Source organism: Marmota marmota, unplaced genomic scaffold (assembly GCF_001458135.2).
Source record: "Marmota marmota marmota unplaced genomic scaffold, marMar, whole genome shotgun sequence".
Taxonomy (NCBI): Eukaryota; Metazoa; Chordata; class Mammalia; order Rodentia; family Sciuridae; genus Marmota; species Marmota marmota.
In genome coordinates this window covers 30,991,127-31,005,234 of record NW_025999853.1, presented here as the reverse complement: position 1 = coordinate 31,005,234, position 14,108 = coordinate 30,991,127, and the positions used below count along the sequence as shown (strand labels likewise).

General features: G+C 35.9%; 1 long non-coding RNA gene across 2 annotated transcripts in view; it reads left to right on the top strand.

The window, feature by feature from the left end:
• LOC125617231 overlaps positions 1-13,653 on the top strand; it is a 221,953-nt gene extending 208,300 nt beyond the window's left edge. Inside the window, exons 3-7 of one of the 2 annotated variants that reach the window (XR_007348153.1) lie at positions 4,628-4,689; positions 6,026-6,139; positions 6,605-6,705; positions 7,641-7,719; positions 8,493-13,653. This is a non-coding gene — a long non-coding RNA (uncharacterized LOC125617231). The remainder of the gene's footprint in view (positions 1-4,627; positions 4,690-6,025; positions 6,140-6,604; positions 6,706-7,640; positions 7,720-8,492) is intronic. The other variant, XR_007348154.1, reaches the window with a different exon arrangement.
• The last annotated feature ends 455 nt before the right edge of the window (positions 13,654-14,108 follow it).

Sequence of the window (14,108 nt, the reverse complement as noted above, 5' to 3'; positions counted from 1 at the left end):
GTAATCATTTCACTTCTGAATATTCCTGCATTAATATGGGAACTCTGTGGGGACCCCTCATATCTAAAATATAACAACAGCCAATCATATCATTCTTAATTTCTCTTTCATATTGTATTTTTTAAAACATTTTATCTTAGTTGTATTTGGACACAATATCTTTATTTTATTTTTTATGTGGTGCTGAGGATTGAACCTAGGGCCTTGCACATGGTAGATGAGCGCTCTACCTCTGAGCCACAACTTTAGCCCCATCTTTCATATTTTATTTTTAAAGGGACTGGAAAAAGTTTCATTGATCATAAGTATTGATTTAGTTGAACATTACATAGTCATTTAAAAACAGTAGTTCAGCCATGTCCAGTTGGCTTCTCTTGAGGTTCTAGGTGAATATAACCAGGTGGACCAACTCCAGAAAACTGACTGGGAGTTAGCCAAGTTGAGTAAGAACCCATGAACACATGCAATTGTATGATGAAATTTTTATTCTGAGCAGTAATTCTTGTCTGAGTTGAGTGCCAGGATCAAGAAAGTAGATATCTGCCTATTTCCAAGGACTAAATATTTAAGCTGATCAGAAAAATCAGAACATGATTTAGCTCCAGAACGGAGTGGAGAAAAAGAATAAGGGTGTAAGCAGAAGAAAGACAGGTTGGGAGTGAACTGACATGCTCAGTGTGTTTCTGTGGAGGTTGAGCTGCCTGCTGGAGAGCAAGGTCATCTGATTTAATAACAATAGGGCAGGGTAGATAGATTTTTTGGGGAGCTTTTTCTTACACAGAGACTAACCAAAGATCTCCAAGATTGATCTTTTTTAAGTGAATATGTGGTGGCTGGAATAAGAATGACATGAAACAAATCACATTTAATGATATGTTACTCAAGCAGCAGACATAAGGAGTTCTGTGTTGTGTGCAAATGTTGAAAATGTAAATGAAAAAGAATTAGGAAACCTTTAAAATATTTGACCTTTAGAGTGTATTCTGACTAGAGACATCACCTGGGAGTTTATAAGAAATACCAAGTCTCAGGCTCATAGTAAATCTGCTTGGTCAGATCCTCAGGTACTTCAAGTGCACAGGAACATTAGAGAAGACCTTAGACACCCTTTCTGAGAGCTTCCCAGAAGGAAGCAGCTTGGGCTAACCACCATTGTGTTGTGTTTGATAAAGATCTGTGTATTTTCTATCATCTTTCTGTCTCCTTTACTGGCTCCTGTTTTCAGTATTTCCTGAAATCAAAAGTTAAATAAACTACTTGCACTTGGTTTGCTTTGGGGAAGCCTAAACTAAGACATTCTGTATCTAGTATTTTGGTCATTGTTTGAGTCAATTGGACTTTGGACTGTTAACATTAGCTGTTTGGAATTTAAACTTGTCAAGTGCTCTTTTGTCCATTTTATTAATTTCTGTTTTGTTCTCAGGTATCCCAAACACATACCCAGACTGATGATCATATCAACACTCTTGCTCTATGTGGCAGTTCCTGATTGTTAGCTTGCAGTTGGCAGGTGACCATGCCTAGGATAGCAGCTGCCACTACCCTTTGCCACCACACAGTTGATTGCCTCTCCATTTAACATTGCCCTGAGCAATAAATAAAAGAGCTATTTCTTCCCATAGCCTACTTTCATCCTACTTATTAAAAATAAAATTAAAAAACAAAAACAAAGCCAGGGGTGGTGGCACATATCTGTAATCCCAGCTGTTCAAGAGGCGGAGGCAGGAGGAACAGGAGTTCAAAGCCAGTTCCAGCAAAAGTGAGGTGTTAAGAAACTCAGTTAGAACTTGTCTCTAAAATAGAAAATAGGGGTGGGGAAGTGGCTCAGTGGCCAAGTGCCCCTGAGTTCAATCCCTGGTACTCCCCCGCCGCCCCACACACACAAAATCTGAAAACCACAATTAGGAGACATCAGTTGAAACACATGCCAGATGTTTGGGCTTTGGAGAAGGTTTAAGGTAGAATCCTCCTAGTCATTCCTCTCTTCTTGGGCTCCAATCTGAGGAAGGTACACACACAAAACAAACAAACAAACAAACAACAACAACAAAAAAAACAAACCCTGGTCCAAAGAGATAAAAGGACTAACATTATGGGATGTCTATGTGTATGGATGCCCCCGAGTCTCCTAAAAGCGGATCTTCTTGGACAGGCCATGGTACCCTAAGTCCAGTGGCCAAATCTGGGTTTTCTTGTTCTATAAGACTGGATTCATTATTTCATTGAGCAGATCTGACAATGCTAACCAAGTTAGTTGTGTGAAAGTAGATGGCTAGAGAAAGCTTGCCCAAAGAGGTGGACCCCATTAAGTGAGCTTGTTAAAAAGGAGCAACACAATGAATAGAAATGCTGGTGCCTATGACCCTTCCTATCATAACCCATTTTGTGCTGCCATAATGGAGTATCACAGACTGGGTAATTTATAATGGACATAAATTTATTGGCTCACAGTTCTGAAGACTGGAAAGGCCAATATCAAGGTGCCTGCATCTGGCAAGGGCCTTCCTGCCTCATCCTCCCATGGCAGAAATGAGAGCTCAGAAGTGAGCAAAAGGGTTTTCAATTTACCATTCAGTGGCAGTACCAAACTTACCCATGTGGGTGGAGCCCTCAGGACCCAATTAATTACCTGTTAGAGATACCATCTCTTAATATTGAAACAATGACAACTAAATTTCTACATGAGTTTTACATGATACAAATATTAAAACCATTACACCATTAGCAGAAATGGAACACTGCCCACTGTTATAACATGCCCCACTATATTTCTCAAGACTAGACACATCAGACTAGCAGTGTCTTTGGGAGAATCTAGTAAAAAGTCATATGGGGAAAGTCTAGAATTTGATTCTTGAACTTGCACTTCATTATAGTATTTAACTTAAAGTATTTTTGATTTACTTACTAAAATGGTTGGGAGTACCGAATACTTTAATATATAAACCATTTGGAACAATTCTTCACACTCGGAAAACCCTTAATAACTAGTAGCTTGCTAGTGGAGGCAGAGATCGTATCCCTTCTGGGGGCAGGGATACAACGTTCATACCTTCTCATCACTGACTTCTATGAATTCCTGCAAGTGCTGCTTCTGAATGACTTCCTGGTTAGCTCAGATGACAGTCCATTTTAGATTTTTTTCTGCCATCTGCATGTTAAAAACAATATAAATACTCTTAATAGCAGGCTTCCTCAACAGTGAAGAATTTCTTTATATATTGTGTGAGAACAAAAACACACATATCAGCAAAGATGGATGTTTAACTAATAAATCAAATCCTGGGTTCTTCAGCCTAGCCCCAGGATAGAATTTCCCTGTGGGTTTGGGCAGTCTTTCCTGAATTATATTGGGCTGGGTATTAGCACTTCATTTTAAGCCATGTGCTCACCTAATGATTTCCTGGAGAGAGTCAGAGAAGAGATAGTGTACAGGATATTTCATCTTAGCACACAGATAGAATGTCAAACTCAAATGATTAGAACTCATCCAGTCGGAAGGGAATTCTAAGTTCAAAGACTGTATTTCCCTTAGGATGACAAGTTTGATAGCCAAATACTTCCTGCCTACTTCATATAGACAAGTACAAAGTTGTCATTAATTCGTAGTGCATTTAAATATCAATTTGCTCTAAATTCTGAACTAGTATGCAGTTTGTTTTGATATTGAAGAGGAGTTTGAGAATTTTCATGTTTGATATTCTTTCTAATCCATTGATTGACACTTTATCATTTCTAAAGGAAGAGAATGTAAAAAAGCATACAGCAAAGGCATGATGAAGCAAACACAATAAAATGCTAGTTGTGGACTTTAGTAGTGGACATACAGGTGTCCATTGTGAAATTGTTTGTGTTTTTATCTATGTTTGGAAATATTTGCAAAAAAACATGGAGGGATGTGTAATGTGAGATGCCTGCTGCCCAGGTGTTCAGTAGCACATTGGTGGGTTCCATGTTCTGCTTTCCCCCAGCTCCATTCACCCTTTCAGTGACTTGGGGATCAAGAGGGTTGGAGGATTTGGGAGGAGGTAAGGAGTCTGAGTCAGGACCATTGCTACTAACCTTTTTAGTTATACTGCTTGGGCTTTTCAGTTGGCCTGGGATCTAAAACATTGCTTGGCATGTGATGTTATATGGAGAATACATTCAGAATTTTCAAAAACTTAAAAAAAAACAATTTTAGTACCCCATTCTGTATGTATTGATTTTTTCCCCTGGGACTTAAAAATAAGTTTAGTATTTAATCTTTTGTATGTTCTACAGAAGAGCACTTTTGTTGTGCTGCAGTTTAAATCTGGGGATGTCAGTTTCAGGCCTTAAAGCAATAAAAGTAAATAATTTTTCTAGTTTTGGACTAATTTTCCCTGACCAGTTTTAATTATTTCATAGAGTAAAGGACCCTTTATAAATTTTTCTTGATACATATTTTGACACAATTTTAACCAGCAGTGTAGTTGGTTAATATTTAATTAAAAATATGCTATATTGTCTGCTTGGAGTCAATTTCTTATGTGTGTTCTTACATCATGGTAAAGAAGTTTCCTTGGTGCCCAGAGGACAATGCTCTTGGCTAAGAGTGTTCAACATTGTATTCAGAAGGCTCTACATGTTATTTGCTTTCTTCCAGTGGACTATCCAAGCTTTGTTAAGTAAGTAACTCCTTGCAGATAAAGATGGACTTTTACTCAAGTTAGTAATTTTGCTCTTACGTGTATTTGAATATGACATTTTATTTGCATTTGGATTGGCAATTTAAGAATTGAACAGAGATTCAAATGATAACATTGTGGCTGAATTCAATGTGATTTTGTGGATTTATGGAGTGCTTAATGGTGCTCTGTGATGGGTGATAGTGAAACTACATGTCACCTGCAGTACTAATAGGTTTCTTCATTTACATCCATCACCTCTCTCTTGCAAAACAAAATGGATTAGGCACCTACCTAATAGCTGCATAGCAACTTCAGGTTATAAATCGCTTTTCTTGGCATTTCTTTCTGTCTTTACAACTCTGCGAAGCTGTAGGTCAGGTATTCCTTGTCATAAGCAGAAGAGAGACTTGTCTAAGATCACAGAACATAGCAAGTTGCATCTTTTTATTTTGCTTAATCATCTCTGGTTTTATTTTTAACCACTATGTTTAGCACATTCTCTATGTGCATGGAAATTACTTATTAAATCATCTTTTTCTTAATAACATGCACTTTGTTAGTGTGTTGTTCAAAATCTGTTCAAAAGATAAATTTTATAGAAGACTTTCTAGTTTTAGAATTTTATGCTGTATGAGTCAGGGTGTGATATGTATGTGTTAATCCATTTCTGTTGCTAATTATATTATATCACAGACAATGTAAATTATAAAGAAAAGTTTATTTTGGCACATGGTTCTGGAGGTACAAGGTTGAGGAGCTACATCTGGCCATGGCCTTTTTACTAGCAAGGTCCCAAGATGGAACAAAATATCACTAAGACAAGAAATACAGTATGTGCATACTATGCATGTGTCTCCTCAGGTCTTTTCCCTATGTTTACAAAGCCACCAGGATTCAGCCAGGGGGGCTTTAACTTAATGAACTTACCTGATTCTAATCACTTTCCAAAGGCTCTGTTTCTAAACACCATGGTAGGATAAAATTCCTACCTCTTAATATCTAACAATATATAAATTTCATCACATGAGCCCTTGGGGTCATGCTCAAACCCTATCCAAACTGTAGCAATATATTTTATTTGAGCAAATATTTTTATTTTTCAACCAAGATTTCCACAATGACTTAAGAAGGTGTTTTAAAAATGAGTTCAGATTTAGGAAATCACAGTTCTTGGTTGAGGTTGAACCAGTCAAGTTTTCTTTTATCACACTTGTCCTACTTGGAAACTTAGATCAGAGGTTCCCCATCTATCTTACCTCGGAACACTGATTTCATAAAAATACATAGGGTTTCGTTTAATTCTTAGAAAATGTGTTGTAAGGAACACAGGATACATTTAAATTTGATCAATGACAATGAATAATTGTTATCAGTCCACACAGGTAGGGGTGCATTCAAGCTCAGCTTCTCACTTTTGCTGGCCCATCAGCCACCTGATAACCCACAGAGCTTGGCTAGCAGGTCTCCGCCTAGTGCCAGTGACACATGTGAGTACATGCATGTGCGTGAGCCACCTTGCTTTCCTGTAGTGAGGCAGGATGTTCTGTTGGACCACATTTCTCTTTCATTATTTGCTTACTATGTGGAATTAAATGTAAAGTGGGGCCCAGAGGTGAGAGGGTTAGCCCTTTCCTAAGCATATATATATATATGTATATATATATACATATATTTATATATATACATATATGTATATATACATATATGTATATATATATGTATTTTATATATATACCATTTTTGAGAGAATATTAAAATGTAAAATAGATATATGCTCATCTTTGGGCCTAATTTACAATGTACTTGATTTGCTTGATGTCAAATGAAGGTAAGAATTGTGTTCTATATAAATGGACATTTTCATTTTCTGTTTTGATACATATTTTTAAATGAAGCTACAGTTAACAACCATCACATTTTCCTAATGTTGGTGTTTTCAAAAATGCTCATAGCTGCAGGGTACTCATCAACATGTGCACATTCAGTTCTCAGCGAAGCTGCCTCTTCTTAAGAATGTAACAGAAACCAAATGGATTCTTCTCTAATTTTTCTGGTAGTTTATTTTCTTACTTTATATTCTTTATTAAAATTTGATGTCCCCACTTTAAACTCTGAAAAGCTGCTTAATTAAACAACATTGTTGGGTGTGAGGGAGGAAATTTGCCCCATGCTATCTTACTAATGCCTGTCTTTAAACACTTGCTGGTATTGGCAAATCGTAATGTTTGCAAATAACAGATCAACAACACCTTGTATGTACATGTTACTTTCTAATTAACATTGGGAAAGAGTTTAGTGTTAACACTTTTGAAACAAGGTGAACTTCATAATTAATGTTTTAGTCTGATTTGCTCTGTGAAATATTTTTTGTAATTGTAGACTGATGCAATGATGATTTCCACATGGAGGGATTACAAAATAATGATAAATTAAATTATACATAACATTTCTATAGCACTTGCCATTTTACAAATTTCTTCCATATCATCAGGTACTAAATTAGTGGTCAAACTAAATATGGCAACATTAAAAGTATACATGGGTAGAGCAATGATCCTTTAAGATGTACATTGGATCCAGGTTGATCACTCACTTCCCTGAAACTCGAATGACAATTTAGTCCATCTGGAGTCTGATCTAAATGCCATAACATTGCCCAGAGGATGCTACATAAGCTCCACCTATTACTTCCATTCTTATCCATTCTACTCCAGCCATATTGGCAGCTGACTCTAAGCTCTTTGAACAAAGTAATTGTTTTCTCTCTTTAAGACCTTTGCCCTGACAGATATTTCTACTTTTCTTCTTCTTTTTTTACTGTTTTGCATGTGAGGCTTTTAATCATTAACATATCCTGTATGAAAACAACTTTTTCAAGAAGTGCTCTCTTGCCTAGTTTACCATTCCTATTCTGGTAAAGCACCCTGTTGGCTGCTTTCAACCATTTCAATTTGTACTATTACTCATGTATTGATTGCTCTTTTGTAGTAAGGATTGCTGCTTGACTTGGTGATCCTTGTGTTGATGTGTGATCAAAAACTGTTGCTATGGAACCAAGAAGAAAAAGGTGTGTGGGTCTATAAATTGACAATTATTTAGCAAATTTTAAATGAGCACTGATCAAATTGGGGTGCAACTTTTGATTTTTTAAAAATCTAAACAGAAAAGATAAAAAACTCAGTGCTAATATTGTTCCAAAGCATCTCTCATGCTCCTCTTCCATAAAGAAAACAAGAAATCATTAAGTTGGGGTCTTTCTGGTTAGGAGAAAGGCTTTTGGGTCTTCTATATCTATGCAAACACTTGGGTCTTTATTTCTTCCTATGAAAGAAGAACAAAACTTTAAAAGCATGACTACTGTTACAGCCTCCAACATTTTCCATTAGTGAAAGAAATGAGAGGTTTAAAAGATTTGCACTATTACAAATCAGCTATTTAATATAAATTTATTTATAGTATTTTATAGGTGGGAGAGAGCATACTTAGGCTTTAGACTTGTTTGATATTGACAGATGCAGATGTTTATGTGACATTTGGACTTTCAATCTCTGTATAGTTTGCATCAGAAATTAGAACTAAAAAAAAAGTTAACTTGTAGAATTTGATCATTTTTCCAACACAGGTAGGATGCAAGGATGGTCAAATTTTGTTTAGGTTTTGAACTAATTCTAAGTGCTTCCATTGTCCACATTAGCACAGAGTCTAGTATCTACTTCTTGAAGAGTATAGAAGAACCTTAAGGGATAATATAGTTTAAAGTGGGGAGGGGCAAGGGCAGTCCTGCCATATATCCAAGGTAGGATAAACCCTAGTCTCACAAGTCCACACCATTGTTTTTAGCTGCCAGATGGTGCTGGCAGGTGTCTCTGCAATGCCTGACTGCTGATGCCCATCCATTGCTGCTGGTCCAGGATATTCTCTGAGAGAAGATGATCCTGCTTCCTAGGGCTAAGCTGGACTCTATGTTGGCAACTTGAGCTGCTGAGTTCAGTGCCCATGTTTCTGAAGCCAAACACACAACCACTGCCAAGGTATCAGCTGGTACAGGGGATACTCCTTCAGACCTGGTTCCAGAGTCTTCCTCCTAAGGTTATATTCCTAAATGTCAGCTATCACTCTACTTTTCTACTTTTAAACACAATGTGCTTAATTATACTACCTTTACATGGACAGTGGGGTTTCTAGTAAAAATTTCTAGGACCCTAGACAGAGCCAATTTTGATGCCTCTTAAGACAAAAAAATTTCTAGTAGTTCTCTCACTAGGAAAGAGTAAAACACAATCATGAAAATAAATTCTTCCCTGATGAGACATACTATTAAGTAAAGGATAAGGGGTCAATCGGTTTGTCAATTTCCTTACTTATGAAATACAAATATCCATTTTCAAAAACATGCTGTGGCAATGTAGCCCAGTGATGGAATGCTTCCCTAGGATGTGTGAAGCCCTGGGTTCAGTCCCAATCCCTGGAAAACAACAATAAAAGCCTTGCGTTTGCTATAATGTTATGATTTATACTGATCCCCAACTCCTCATACATGAACTCTATTCTGTAAAGTTTTACAATATGTAGTGACCAAGAATATTAGATCTTCCCTGGAATAAAGTCTAATTTTGGTGCTTAGGAGAGCACTTTCCTGGATTAATCAGCCCTTTTATATGCTTGTTTTATGTGACTAGATTCTTTCCACTATTCAGAAAGTGTAGGGGTCCATTAGCACTCAATATTGTTTTATTTTTTTTCTCAGAGATAATGGGCTTTTCATACTCTTGTTTACAAACAAAATTAAAAATAGGGTTTTGTAGAGAGGAACTTAATTCTAATAGAATGTTGATTAACTGAAGTGTTATTTTTTTCCTTCTTCTTCCTGAAAGTCTAGGAAAGCACCTAATAGAAAATTAGGATTACTTCTAAGTAAAGCTACAGCAAGTAAATTTTGCAAAGTAGAAACCACAGCATATTTGTATGTTCTATGCTGATTGATACATTATTTATTAGTAACATGTAGCTATTTAAATTATTCAAAATTAAATTAAAATTCTGTTTCAGTTTCACTAGCCATATTTCAAGCACTCATCACATGTGGCTAGTGGCTTCCATATTGGACAGCATATATGTGGAACATTTCCATTATTGCAGAAAGTTCTATTTGACCACGCTAATGAAATGTCATGGTTACAATGCTTTGTAGAATGGGTAGTTGGGAGAATCAGAGCCAGAGTTAGCCCAATGAACAATGACAATCATGGTAGGAACTTTTCCATCTTGGTGTAGTGCACAGAATTAGAATGGGAGGCTGTCATTGTTCTGAGACATAGAGGATAACAACCTTTGGTCCTGTCATGAATTTAGTAGAATTGAGTGTTTTAAAGACTCTTAAAAGTTAGTGAAACCCATTACCAAATTAATATTTAAACTGTTTTTAAGACCTAATTTTGTTTACATGGAGAAAACAGAAACTCCATACTTCAAGAATCCATATACTTTACAAGGAATAAGATATTCAGTTTAGCATCATGTAAGAAAATTGAATTATGAGAAACTACCCTTAATATTATTTGATAATACATTTTCCATAATGAACAAACTTGAAGACTTGCTGAAAATATTTTCTATAGACTCCTGGGGAACTAAATGCTGTTTTAAATCTTCAAATATAATAAGATCAGCCAACAAATTAGTATAAGGACAAAAACATTGAGGTCAAAAGAAATCATTGAATACTTATGAAATATAGCATAATATTTTCCATCATTTTAAATAATTTAAAATCACAATTGTATTCATTTATATTGTGATGCAACTCATCTGTCATATGTACTTACTATCTTCTTGCCAAATGATAAGATCAACAGAGCCATATGTTCCTTAAGCTCTTCTTGGACAGAGATTTTACTAAAGCTCGAACAAGTAAAGTGTTACTCAGCCAGCAAAGGCATCATTAGTTAAATTTATGTTCCAGGCAGTATTTGTCCAAAATATGTACTCAGTAACTTAATTTTAAGTTAGTTAATATGAGACCACTTTAGATCCAAAATATAAAACAAGAGGATCCCCAGAAAAGCCTGGCCAAACTATTATATCAATTATGAATTAAAGAGTATCATAGAGTTTACTAATACAAATATGATGCATGAATATTTAACTTATTAGGAATGTTTTAGTAAAGTATAATTGTTTCATGTAAGAGCTGAAGAATTTTAAAGCTAAAGAGAACCTTAGAGATTACATTGTTTGCTATGAAAATGTCAAATCTGAGGCCCTGTTGATTTTCCCAAGGTCAGGGGTTGCATAAAGTCAAAGCTGAGACCAAAGGCACAATTATCTGGTTTGCAGTCCATCAAGTAGAATCAATTAATTTTTTAAGGTCAGGTTGTCCATTATAATATTGAACAGTTTACAATTTTCATATAATTTTTAAACATAAATTTGTATGCAGCAATCATTCCCAAGTTGAGTACTTTCAGAAAATCTCTTAATATTATTAGCTAATGAATAAGCATTCACTGTTAAATTTGGCCAGTGATACTACAGGCACAACTGCATAGAGCACTTGAATTGAGCTTCATGGGCCAAATCCTGAGCACTTTCAGACCCCGGTTGGCTCCTCCCGCCTTTTGTTGTGGTTCTTCCTGGATACCTTGACTTGTGACCATGTGATTTCAGGTACCTTCAATCCCAGGTCTTAAGCATCTCTGTATTCCTAGTACCTAGCATGGGGACTTAATGCAGACTGCCTGGTCTCTTGAATGGAATGAATGAATGATCGATTATATTCCATCCAATAAAGGCCTTGTTTTGATAAATACGTATGAAGAACAGAATTCACAAGAAGAGTATAGCTCTGAATTGTAAAAATACTTTTTGTTCTTTTGTAACAGACGAATCATGACTTTAACAGTATTGATTTTTGTTTGATGAGCAAAACCAAAATTAAGTAACTTTTGTTCTCATTGTAAAATTCTAAATCTCTTAGAATGGAGATTTAGCTGGCTCTCTTGACTAGGGAGGTGGGCTGTAAGCTAGGAACAAGAATTGCAAAGCAAAACCTGAGAATGACTTGGAGGAGCCAAGGAAAATGTGGATCCTTTTTAAAAATCACTCTAATTATCTCTATTTTGTAGATAGAAGAAGTAACTCTTAAGTGTTCCAACAAATAAATTGGGACATCATCTTGGTAAAAACATATCTGCTAAAGGAAAGTTTACAAAGACTGTTTGCCTATCCTTGGATCACTCTATTATTTGCTAAAAATACCCCTTAATTCAAGTGTTGAACACAGAATATATATGTATCTGTATAAATATGTATATAAATTTACACATATGTATATGTATATAGCTGCATACTCCAGCTATCCAGATATAAACATCTGAAAATGTTGGTTAATTTTATAATCAGAGAAGTATCATATGTTTAAAAAAAATCAGTTCAGGGTTTGGGATTGTTTCTCAGTGGTACAGTGCTTGCTTAGCATGTGTGAGGTCCTGGGTCCAATCCCCAGGACCCAAATGAATGAACAATAAATTCAATTCACTGACTTAAGATATAGAAGTATCATGTTATGTTTGGGTCAAACATCAAAAGGAAATTAAAATTATAATCCTTTTGAAAATCATTTCCCAGTGCTCTGACAGAGGGAAGTTGCTATTTCCAGATTCTTGTGAGCACTCAGTTGAATGGCATGCAGGGTGAGCATTGACTGCTGCTAAAGTCTTGTAATTATGGATAAGAATAATTGTGCACAGGCCACTGAGAAGGGTTATAAAATTCTTCTACCCAGTGCTGCCTGACAAAGACATTGATGGGCTCTGGGAAATAGTTGTAACTCAGAATTCAACCAGTTTGGACTTTACCATCAAATGCATTGTATCGCTGCCTGAAAACTTACTTTAAAGCAATTTAAGTTTTACATAGAAACAGAACAAAGAACCATACCTGGGGCACCTGACCCTGAACTGAATTGCCCACCAATTCAGTTGTGTGTCTTACAAGGTACAGAGGTTAAGAGCATGTGCTCAGAAGTTGGTCTGGGAGGAAACACTATTTCTGTTCTCTCCTAGCTATCTCTTGAATCAATTTTTAAAATCTCTCTGTCCTAATATATCTTTATCTATAAAATAGGAATAATAATAGTGTTTGCTCACAGGGTTTAAAAATGGGGGAGCATGGTACACACCTGTAATACCAGTGACTCAGAGACTGAGGCAGGAGGATCATAAGTTCAAGGTTAGCCTTAGCAACTTAGCTAGATGCTGTGTCAAAATAAAATAGAAAAAGGGCTGGGGATGTAGTTCAGTGATAAAGTACCCCTAGGTTCAATCTCCAGTACCGTCACCTAAATAAATAAAAAAAATAAAAATTAGGGGAAATAATTTATGTTAGCTGTGATAGAGCAAGCCTCTGGAAAAGATTAGATTTATTGGCTACTATAACTTCTATATGATATTACAACAATCTTAAATCTCTGAAGGGAAGAAAAAGTTATCTAGGATAGATACATCATCCCATAGAATAAATAAAAAAGATATCCTAGTAGAGATTGTGCACCCAAATTTGTGTTTGGCATGTAAAGTGAGGATGGTGGCAGAAGTTGGATGAATGGAGGACAGAACTGTAGCTGATTCATCAGTAATGGATTGAGCTCCTGCAAAAGTCTAATTAAGGTGAGAAGACTCCAAAGCAGGTTCCCTAGTAGAAGGAATCAAGTTAAGTCCTGTGGGTTTTATTATTCACGTTTATGTGCTCAATTATATAGATTCATGACCAAGTGTTTATATAGAAGCTTACATGGAATTTGTGCATGGACACAGGATTTTGTAGTGAGCAAGACAGCAGTGGGATTGATTCCTCCAACCTGGGTTTGAGTACCAAATTTTCTTCTGCTTCTCCATGTACACATGGCCCTTTTTGCTTCAGATTATGCAAGTGAAGGATGGGAATAATGATAATGCTTCATTGAAACTTGTGATAGCAAAGATGATTAATCATGCAAATTCTATTGTAGAGGACCTACTATGTAAGATGCCCCAGAAATGGAAGAGGAGGGAATACCACCATCAGACAGAAAGGCTGTCCTCACCAAATTGGTCTCTCTGAATGCTGCTAATAGTCATTCACACTGGAAAACTTGGAAGAAAGCAGAAAGTATACAAGTACTTTTTATATATAGTACTTTTGCATAAGTTTACTGCTCATTATATTTTCTGTTTCTTAGTGAAATTCCTCAGTGAATCATTTTCAATGTGAAACCTTATTTCTTAAAAGGAAAATCAGTGATGCATTAATCTGTTGTTTCTATTCATCTCAAATATATTGATTTATTTACATTTAGGGATGATAGGATGAATCTTATCAGCCTGATTTCCTTTGTAGGTTTTTATGATTATTCTCTGTGGGAAACTTTACAGATGGGGAAATGCTTCTGATGTTTCTCATTTGATTATTTTTGTACAA